Source organism: Triticum dicoccoides, chromosome 2A, assembly GCF_002162155.2.
Source record: "Triticum dicoccoides isolate Atlit2015 ecotype Zavitan chromosome 2A, WEW_v2.0, whole genome shotgun sequence".
Lineage (NCBI taxonomy): Eukaryota > Viridiplantae > Streptophyta > Magnoliopsida > Poales > Poaceae > Triticum > Triticum dicoccoides.
In genome coordinates this window covers 44,920,029-44,931,289 of record NC_041382.1, presented here as the reverse complement: position 1 = coordinate 44,931,289, position 11,261 = coordinate 44,920,029, and positions in this window count along the sequence as shown.

Genomic DNA, 11,261 nt, shown 5'->3' with positions numbered 1-11,261 from the left:
CAAACAGGTTGTCAATTTTTTTTAACTTGGTAAATCCCTCTTTGACGGTTTTAGTGTGATTTAGGCGGTTTGGGGGAGAGGGCATGGCATTGTTGGGTCGCTTCTCTTCATGTCCCCGATCGCTTTGCTCGTATTCCACATGATCTCTTGCACGCACACATATCCAAATTGACCCCACAAGGCATTTGATGATGTTGAAGCAACCGATGACCGTCTCGTAATGCATCGACGTCCACAAGTTCCTCGACTTCCTTCACCATGACATGAAATATAACAAGGAGCACAAAGTGTTCACTGACGTACACTCCCACCCGATGATGCACCATGTCGAGGAGCACCTGATCACCGTGAAGGATTCGGTCGACGGGAAGCCCATGAACTTCCACATGAACAAGTATGAGTACAACTCGAGTATTCATGGGCTTGGGATATACCTGCTCAGCATCGGCTCCCTGTCGTCAAAGACCCTCTGCCACCAAATGTAGTAGCCTCAGCACACACACACACACACACACACACACACAAAAAGAGAGGGGGGTCAAAATCGTACCAAAGCCGACTTTCGCGGAATTTTGTCCATTGGTGCACAATTTCGGGTGAAAATGGACTTCCTTCCAATTTAAATGATTACGTATATCAAAAACTGTATGGCGATATTATTGGGAGCTCCTATTTTTCGCTATATTATTGGCTTGTAGCGAAGGATAGTTGCTAAATCATGCAGGTGCGCCCTTGTTTGATTAAGGAACCAAAAAAGGACTGCTGCACGTATGTTTTATAGAAAATTGGAATTTAAAAATGGGTGCATTTAACTTTGAAAAATAGGTATTGGTCTTGACGGATCTAAAAGTTATTATTGAAAAAGTGTTCACGAAATTAAAAAAAAATCTGAATTATAAAACTATTCATGAATATAAAAAATCTCCATGAATTTTAAAAAATGCTCATGTTTTTAAATATGAATTTAAGAATGATCGTGTAGTTAAAAAGAAAAATAAAACAAAAAAAGTAAAAACTGCTATGAACAAAATTTTAGAAGAGAAAACCAATATAAAAATTGGTAGAAGGACTATGTGCCTCCCAAGCTCCAGACTTGGGCCGGCCCATATCATGGGAGGGGGCTGATTTCTGTTGTCGCCCACTATCCATCGCTATAGGCATCGAATAGGAAATCTATTTTTTTTATTTGTTAGGGTAAGAATTAGATGTCAATTATAAGAAAAATGAACAACAAATATGTACTGGTAGTATCCACGGATAGGTAGGCGTCGACGTTGGATGGCTTCTGAGATCCGGACAGCTACGTTCAGAGTCCGGATCGGATACTACTGTTTTGAGGGTTGGCGCTGCAAATGCTCTTATATAGAAAACCGGCAACAGGGCACACACACCATAATACAAGAAGTTCTCGTGGTATTATTTGTCAAAAAAGAAATTCCTCTCCTGGGTCACCAAGTCCCATCACATCACATGAAATTTCAAATTTATCCGTATGCAGTAACGTAATTAGTTTTCTTTTTGATAAATTCAAAATGCTATAATATTAAATTTATCTGTATGCAGTAACCTAACCGCTCTCAAGCAACACATGATATGTGGATTAAGATGTTAACTTTTTCGCACGGTGTATCTTCGTTCATTAAACTTGATGGTTAATTTTGCAGGAGGCGAAGGTTGGTCGCCCGGTCCACATCCTGGAAGCCTAGAAAGAAGGTCACAAGGGAAAGGGTGGCGCCGAGTTCTGCAGCGAGTCGGCGGAGGAGAAGTGGGGGACTTTCAAAGAGGTCTTCCAGGAGGTGGACGGGCAGGAAGCCGAACCTACGTCCAAGTCCCTTGATCCTGAGCTTCTTATCATTGCTGGCGAGGGGAAGGGCCATGGCCGCCACCTCCTTTGCAACGGGGCGATCGCCACCTCCTCGCATCGCAAGCTGCACGAGATACGCGCGTCGAGCACCAGCTCAACTCCGTCCATATTGAGTCGCCCACCCGCCGCATCACGTGAGATAGCGCGTCTCAAGGTTCCAACCTATATGAGCCTAATGACATGTTACAGGATTTAATGGCGCAGCGGGCTGTTGAAGAGGAGCAAAGGCGGCAGGCTGAGTAGGAGTCCAGAGGAAAGGAACGGGAAGACACGAACAAGAGGTTGAAGCTGCTTGAGGATCAACTACAGGTAGAACATTATCTAAACTAGAGTAGAAGATTCATTACATAGGAACGAACCACCCTCATGTGACTCTACTCTTATAGGTTCTTATGCAATCTCGAAGCAGTGCAAGTGATGCCCCTCCTCCTCCTCCGGAATGTTAACCTGATGGCCTCTCATCCTCAAGATGATCTATATATGAACAAGTGTACTTCTATTGTGACGAGCACGTGTTTTGCAAGTAGTGACAATATGTATGAATTTGCGACTTGTGTGTGACGTCTACTAGGATAATATATTCGACTTGCGTGTGACAATATGTGGACTATCCCTAATTATGCATATATATGTGGACTAGATCAAATTATGCCTATATATGATCAAATTATGCCTATATATGTGTGGACTAGATCAAATTATGCCTATATATGATCCTTCTGCCAAGTAGTTGTTTTTATCTGCAGGGATCAGAAAAGAAATAGTTTAAACAGCAGAATGGATGGGAAAGATTTTCGAAAGCAACGCTCGGAAAACTATATACTACCGAGAGCTCCTCTCAAAAACATGGTCGTCTGGGAGACCTACTGTTGTGCCACAACTTTTCCGAGAGAGCATTGCCGAGACTAGCTCTCGGCAAAGATATGTAAACTGTCAGCTGTCATGTGGGCCACGCTATCCTACTGGTCAGGAGGATTGCCGAGAGATATTGTCATTTTTTTCAAAAATATTTAGCAAGTTATTTGAAACTTTTACTGATAAATGTGACCAGTGGAACCACATGCCAGTTAGAAAGAACACACAAAAAAGAAAATAGGATGTTGCATATGCTTTGTCGAGTGTCGAACTGCGGCTCTCGGTAAAGTACACAGTAACTGAAGGAGCCGTCTGTTGCGGACGGGCATGCCACGTGGCCCCTCTTTGCCGTGAGCGGCACTCAGCGTCTGTAGGGTTTGTCGTGCGGTGCCTCTTTGCCGTGAGGCAGTGACGGCAAAGATGGCAGTTTGCCATGAAGCTGGATTTGCCGAGAGTGCCGAGTGTCCGTGATTTAGCACTCGGCGAAGAGCATTACATCCGGCGTATGTGAAAATAATAGTAATGAATATGTTTTCACCGTTAGGTTTCTCGCAATATCACCATGCATACATATGCTACATTTTCATAGAACGCACTACAGATTACTGAACATTTGTTACTTAAAAAAAATCGGCAGACACAAAAATCCGCGTACGATTCTATAGTACCTCTAATTTGTACTACAGTACTGCTAGCACACTGAAATTCATACAATCTTGTCAAAGTATATTAATTACTACTAGCAATCCTCGAACTCACGCACGAACACATCACACATGAATTTCTTCAAGCACTGGTGGAGCTCCTCCTCTCCGCGAGCGTGGAGTCCGCCTCCGAGCAGTCCACGACGCGCTGGGGCTCTTGACGGGACGATCCCACCGGCAGCGGGAGTTCCGCCATTGCTTCCTTCGGGCAGCTCCGGGGCGTCTAATCGTGCAGGTCTTCTCCTGGGAAGCGGAGGATGTCCGCCATTGTCATGGAAGCGAAGAGACGCAGGTTGAAGAACGACATCATGGCAAGATTGGCTGGCTACTTGGCTTTGGGGCACTAGTGCAGAACCGGGCAATAGCACAGGTTCGTAAGGCCCTTTAGTGCCGGTTCCATAACCGGCACTAAAGTGTGATCACTAAAGGCCCCCTCCTTTAGTACCGGTTCATCACGAACCGGTGCTAAAGGGCAACCACGTGGCACGAGTCAGCTCCGGGGGCCGGGAGCCCTTTAGTACCGGTTAGTAACACCAACCGGTACTAAAATGTTTGGGGTTTTTTTGGTTTTACGATTTCTTTTTCATTTAATTTTGTGTTTTCCATTTTAATTCTTTTTCGTTTGCTGGTATTTTACGATACTACACATTGTACACGTTATGCATATATATATATATATATATATATATATATATATATATATATATATATATAGTGTTACTATTCATCATTCAGGGTGCAGAATAAGTTATTCTTCATCCAAGGTAATCTTACGATAATTTCATAATTAAATTACGTTTGAAATTCAAATAGTTACATTCCTATTGATTCACTACGTAAAATTTGACATAAGAAAATAAAAATATAGGTCATAAGACAAGAAAATTTGCAGTTTATGTGTATTTTAGACTATGTTTTTATGTATGTAATTTTACATAACATAAAATATTTTTACAGCGATTATATATTTTCTTACGGTGTCTTTTTGCGTCGGAAAAAATAAAAAACTTATGGAACGTAAAATTATGGTGCATTGATGATAAAATAGAGGGGGGTGAAGAATAAAAATTCCTTACCCAGGGTGACGAATAGCGCGACCCTATATATATATATATATATAGAATTTCTAGTAGAACTAATCATATATATATCATCAATGTCTCACAAACCACCATATTAATTCACACATACACACATGTATAGCTATATACAATTTCTCCTACATATGCATGTTGCCTTCGGAGCAGTGACATTAGCCTAATTGGTGCCTTCGGAGCATGATGACAATTGAAAGTGGTTCATGACCTGGTCGATGGGGGCGGTAGCAGGTAATAGTATTCTCCCTTCGGATTTATGACTTGGTCGAGCAAAAATCCCGCTATTTCCTCTTGAAGTGCTTCTACGCGCTCCGTTTCTAGAAGCTTGTCCCGCACCTCTTTGAACTGTTAAGAAGGAGATCAATATGCATGTGTATTAGTTGTGTGACTAGATATCGATAATGGTGTAAAAATTGTGAATAGTGTTCTGACAAGCGTACCCATTCCTGTCTTTGAGATCTGCTCCTTTCGGACGCCATCATGTGAATGTTCTCGCAAACGCAGAATGCACACAGATCAGTCCCCTGCGCCTGCTTCAGGGCCTTTATTACGAGAATGGAATTTAATTTGATCAGATAATAATTAATCAAGCATGATAATTAAAGAGATGGCAGCTAGCTAGCTAGCTAGTACTACTTAATTACGTACCTTGGGTCGAAATTATTTCAGCTGCCGTTTCCATTCGCCTTCCGTGACGCTGATGAACCTTGCCCGCCGACAAAGAAAATTAATAAAGGGGTTATTAAATAGTTCATATCATGAAATGATGAACTAAATAGGCCGAGATATATAGTTAATAATGATTGAAATTACCTGTTGACTATCCCAAATAAGATGTTATAGTCACTATTTGCTTTGAGTAGTGAGTCCAGTATTTGAACCGTTCCGGCGTCAACTTTAATAATACACAAGATCCAGTGAAATCTGCATGCACACACGTTTGCATGTCTTAATTAAGTGGGCATATGTAAGCAAAAACATGTAGCTAGCTAGTAGGCAAAAACAGAGAATTTGTAGTACAAAAAAGTGTGACTCACTGGAAGTTGTAAGGAAGTAGTATATCTTCATTGTATTTGAGACGCTTCAAGAACTCTAGCATGTTGTCCTCTACCTGCTTTTCATGATGCTTGTTTATTTTCCATGTGTATTCATTAACGGTGTTTGGGTCAATGAACCCAATGCCATAGCGTCCACCTTTTCTCATTTCATACATCTTCATCCTGCATAATACCACAGAAAAGAATATAGTGAGGATAATTACAGGTAATGATTGATCAAAAGGATCACTACAGCTAGCTTGAGACTTAAATTACAGAAAGAAATCACTTACAGACAATAGCAACTGACGATAGATTTGTCGAGTGCGTCTTGATTGTATAACTGAAACAGTTCAGAATACTCAACGGTCACAGGTTTCTCATGGTAGTAATGATCCTTCTTGACTTGCACCATGAGGGACTCTCGATCGGATCTCTTGGTAATGTCCATGTACCATTGATGCAATTCATACATTCTCGTTGGGAGCTTCTTGACCTCTTCTGGCTTGACCAAAGGTTTGCCCCGGGCATATTTCCATTTTATTTCCTCCTTTGTAAGCATAGGCATGTCCTCGATCTCGAGGAGTTGTCCAACAGTGATGTTGAGAGTTTCAGCCTGCATTATATGCTCCTGGGTTATTACCACATCGCCCACCTCGGGAACGTAAACTGTTTGCCCACAATAATATTGGGTGCGCGTACTGTCACGTGTTGTTCGCGGCACAATAAGCGGGGGGATCGATTGCGCCGCCTGTTCTCCCAGCTGGGCAACGGTTTTCCCGCATTTTTTGACAGCTGCTTGTTGTTTGCTCGAGCTCGAGCTCGCCTCCTTCTATAGACATTGTCGATGTAACTTCCTGATGTGGCGCTCATAGTCTGTGTCAACAGGCTTAGGAGCTGGTGGTTGAGCCATACGAATGAAGTGGTCAACTACTTCCACAGGCACTTTCTCCCTTGGCGGCGGTGGCGGTTTCGGTCCAAAATGGGCGTCGACTTCTGCCCGCACTATGGCATTGGTTTGCTCCTCGGTCCTGTCGTAAGCCCTCTTAGGAAGAGGAGTAGTGAGGTTTGGACCATATTTATATCGCTTGCATCCGCCTGTACTTCCTGTACTATGACCTCGATGAAGGAAATATGCCCTAGAGGCAATAATAAAGTTATTATTTATTTCCTTATATCATGATAAATATTTATTATTTATGCTAGAATTGTATTAACCGGAAACATAATACATGTGTGAATAGATAGACAAAAAGAGTGTCACTAGTATGCCTCTACTTGACTAGCTCATTAATCAAAGATGGTTATGTTTCCTAACCATGGACAAAGAGTTGTCATTTGATTAACGGGATCACATCATTAGTTGAATGATCTGATTGACATGACCCATTCCATTAGCTTAGCACCCGATCGTTTAGTATGTTGCTATTGCTTTCTTCATGACTTATACATGTTCCTATGACTATGAGATTATGCAACTCCCGTTTGCCGGAGGAACACTTTGTGTGCTACCAAACGTCACAACGTAAATGGGTGATTATAAAGGTACTCTACAGGTGTCTCCAAAGGTACATGTTGGGTTGGCGTATTTCGAGATTAGGATTTGTCACTCCGATTGTCGGAGAGGTATCTCTGGGCCCTCTCGGTAATGCACATCACATAAGCCTTGCAAGCATTGCAACTAATGAGTTAGTTGCGAGATGATGTATTACGGAACGAGTAAAGAGACTTGCCGGTAACGAGATTGAACTAGGTATTGAGATACCGACGATCGAATCTCGGGCAAGTAACATACCGATGACAAAGGGAACAACATATGTTGTTATGCGGTCTGACCGATAAAGATCTTCGTAGAATATGTAGGAGCCAATATGAGCATCCAGTTCCGCTATTGGTTATTGACCGGAGACGTGTCTCGATCATGTCTACATTATTCTCGAACCCGTAGGGTCCGCACGCTTAAGGTTTCGATGACAGTTATATTATGAGTTTATGAGTTTTGATGTACCGAAGTTAGTTCAGAGTCCCGGATGTGATCACGGACATGACGAGGAGTCTCGAAATGGTCTAGACATAAAGATTGATATATTGGACGGCTATATTCGGACACCGGAAGTGTTCCGGGGAAGTTTCGGATAAAACCGGAGCACCGAGGGGTTACCGGAACCCCCCGGGGGGTTAATGGGCCTCATGGGCCTAAAGTGGAGAAGAGGAGGGGCTGCCAGGGCAGGCCGCGCGCCCCCTCTCCCCCTAGTCCGAATTGGACAAGGAGGGAGGGGCGGCGCCCCTCTCTCCTCTCTCCCTTCCTTCCCCCTCTCCTAATTGGACAAGGAAAGGGAGGGGAGTCCTACTCCCGGTAGGAGTAGGACTCCTCCTGCGCGCCTCCTCCTAGGGCCGGTTGCACCCCCCCTTGGATCCTTTATATACTGAGGCAAGAGGCACCCCATGGACACAAGTTGATCCACGTGATCATATTCTTAGCCGTGTGCGGTGCCCCCTTCCACCATAGTCCTCGATGATATTGTAGTGGTGCTTAGGCGAAGCCCTGCGATAGTAGAACATCAAGATCGTCACCACGCCGTCGTGCTGACGGAACTCTTCCCCAACACTTTGCTGGATCGGAGTCCGGGGATCATCATCGAGCTGAACGTGTGCTAGAACTCGGAGGTGCCGTAGTTTCGGTGCTTGATCGGTCGGGCCGTGGAGACGTATGACTACATCAACTAAGTTAACGCTTCCGTTGTCGATCTACAAGGGTACGTAGATCACACTCTCCCCCTCTCGTTGCTATGCATCACCATGATCTTGCGTGTGCGTTGGAATTTTTTTGAAATTACTACGAAACCCAACACTCGACTCGTACCGCTACGCACCATAGCTGCGGGGTGTCTCTTCTGCGATTGCTGAGGCGGCGGAGACGGCTGACGGGGCTGAGTTGGACGAGGAGGAGTGGCCTGAAGCTGTGCCGGACTTGCAGTGGCCTGAGGTTGTGCTGGACTTGGAGGAGGAGTGGACGTCTGACGCTGTGTCGGACTTGGAGGAGGAGTGGCCTGATACTTTGCCGGACTTGGAGGAGGAGGAGTGGCCTCACGCGTTGCTGGACTTGGAGGAGCGGGAGTCTGCTGACTCGGTGGCGGACTTCGACGAGGAGTCGGGTGACGCGGTGTCGGTGGCCTTCGAAAGATGATGCAATCCTTTCTCCATAGGATGATACGATGTTTGGCATCTCCGAGTGTGTGCTCCTCGTCACCTCCAGGAATGTCAAGCTCTAGCCCCGAATATTGGTCCACCACCTCATCAACCACGACACGAGCATAGCCTGCTGGAATCGGGTTGCAATGGAAGGTTGCATCGGGGGAATTTGTATAAGCAACACCGTCCGCCACCTTCAAGGATATGTTCTTAATTTTGAAGTGTAGCTCGCAGTTAGTGTTCTCCGCGATGTCATCCACGGGGTATCTATCTAACATTGCGTCAAACGGGGCGGAACCCATGCTGCTTCTCGGCATGGATGGGGCGGTGGTATCCAATGCTGGATCATCCGCTAGCTGCTGTAGCTGCTGAGACCCCCTTTGCTGGCTAAGTGAGTCGATTTGCTCCTGCTGCCGCTGGAATTTGATTGCCAAGTCCGCGTGCGCTGATTCTAGGCCTTGAGGGCGTTCATAGTCGAGCTTCCTCTGCTCCTCCTCTATCTTCCTCTTCTTCTCCTCCGCAATCTTCTTTCTCGCACGGGTTCTGTAGTCGGCGTTCCAGTCCAAAAACCCCTCATACCACGGAATAGCGCCCATGACTCGTGTTCTTCCCGGGTGTTCAGGATTTCCCAGGGCACGCGTAAGCTCGTCGTTCTCTCTGTTGGGCTCGAACAACCCGGATCGAGCCTCTTCTATTGCAACAAGTAACTTATCTTCAGCTCCGTCCAGACATGCCTTCTTGGAAACTTTGCCTGTCTTCGGGTCCAACTCCCCCCCATGCGCATAGAACCAAGTCCTGCACCTGGGGGGCCAACTCAATGTTTTTGGAGTGACACTTGCATCCAACATCTCTTTCTCAGACTTATCCCACTTAGGCATTCCCACCGCATAGCCACCTGGCCCCAGCTTATGGAACTTATCCTTTTTTGCGGCATTGGCCTTGTTTATTCTTGACCGTTCCTTAGATAATTCTGAATCCTTGAATTCCACGAAATCGTCCCAATGAGCACTTTGATTCTCTAGTGTTCCCTCGAATACTGGAGTCTTCCTTCCTCCCTTGACGTACTTGTCCCATTCACAATTCTTGTGGTTCTTGAATGCAACCGTCATCTTCCTAAGAGCAGCGTCCTTGACTTTCTGCACATCTGCTTCTGTGAAATGATCTGGTAGGGTGAAATGTTCCATGAGAGTATCCCAAAGCAGACTCTTTTGTCCGTCGTCGACAAAAGTAAGATCTGGACGTGGCTTTGCCGGCTCTCTCCATTCTTGAAGGGAGATCGGGAGTTGGTCCTTCACAAGAACTTTGCACTGACGAACGAACTTGTCCGCAATCTTCTTAGGCGCTAATGGTTCGCCATTAGGTTTGGTTGCCTCGATATTATACTTTACACCCTCCTTCAACTTTTTGTTCGGGCCTCGTTTCGTCCTGTTGCCTGAAGATTTGCTCGATCCGGATGGCTGAAAGAAGAAAGATCGATTCGTTAATATATCTTCAACTCATTTAAAACATGTGATGATCACCAGATACCTGCTTATATAAATATATATACCTCTCCAGTGTTGTCATAACCGTAGTTCATGACTTCATCAATTCGGTCGTCGCGATCGAATATCATATCACCCTCTCCGTTGTTGTTTAGAAATTCGGAGCCGTCATAATCTTCTTCATTCTGATCATCATCTGGCCCACGTATTATATCGAACATGGTCTGTTCTCCCTCTCTGTCGGTATTGTCCGTCATAGCTTTTATTTAACTATGCCAAAATAAATATAAAACAATTTAATATTCAAATTACATCGTCTCGAATAATAGATATAATCTCGAATACATCGTCTTGAATAATAGATATAATCTCGAATACATCATCTCGAATAATAGATATAATCTCGAATACATCGTCTTGAATAATAGATATAATCTCGAATACATCATCTCGAATAATAGATATAATCTCGAATACATCGTCTCGAATAATAGATATAATCTCGAATACATCATCTCAAATAATATATAATCTCGAATACATCGTCTTGAATATTATATATCGAGTACATCACTGGCTAGGTAGCTAATAAAGATCGAATACTACAGAAGAATCTAGGACACTCGCGGTTCCTGCGGCGCGGGCGGTGGACACCCAAAGAGAAGGAACCCTCACAGGATCATAGCTGAAGTGAGATCCCTGAAGAAACTGCCAGGTATTGGAGAACCTGCCGCCCTCTAACGCAACCATGTAGCGATGGACGTGCTCGTCCTCCTCCCTGACACGGTGACGTACCATCTCCGGCGGGGCCGTCTCTCTCCGCACCGAAACTGGCCCACGCGAATGCCACCAAATGAGATCAGGGTCAACGACGGGACCCGGGGCCGGGTTCCTCATCAAGCGGGGCGCCCCTCCAGGCAGCACCTCCCAGTGCCAGCCCGACGGAGCCCAGTCCCGGACACGGGTCACTCGGACGTCGTCGCGGACGGGTCGACGGCGAGGATGCGGGCTGGGCATCGTCGAGAACA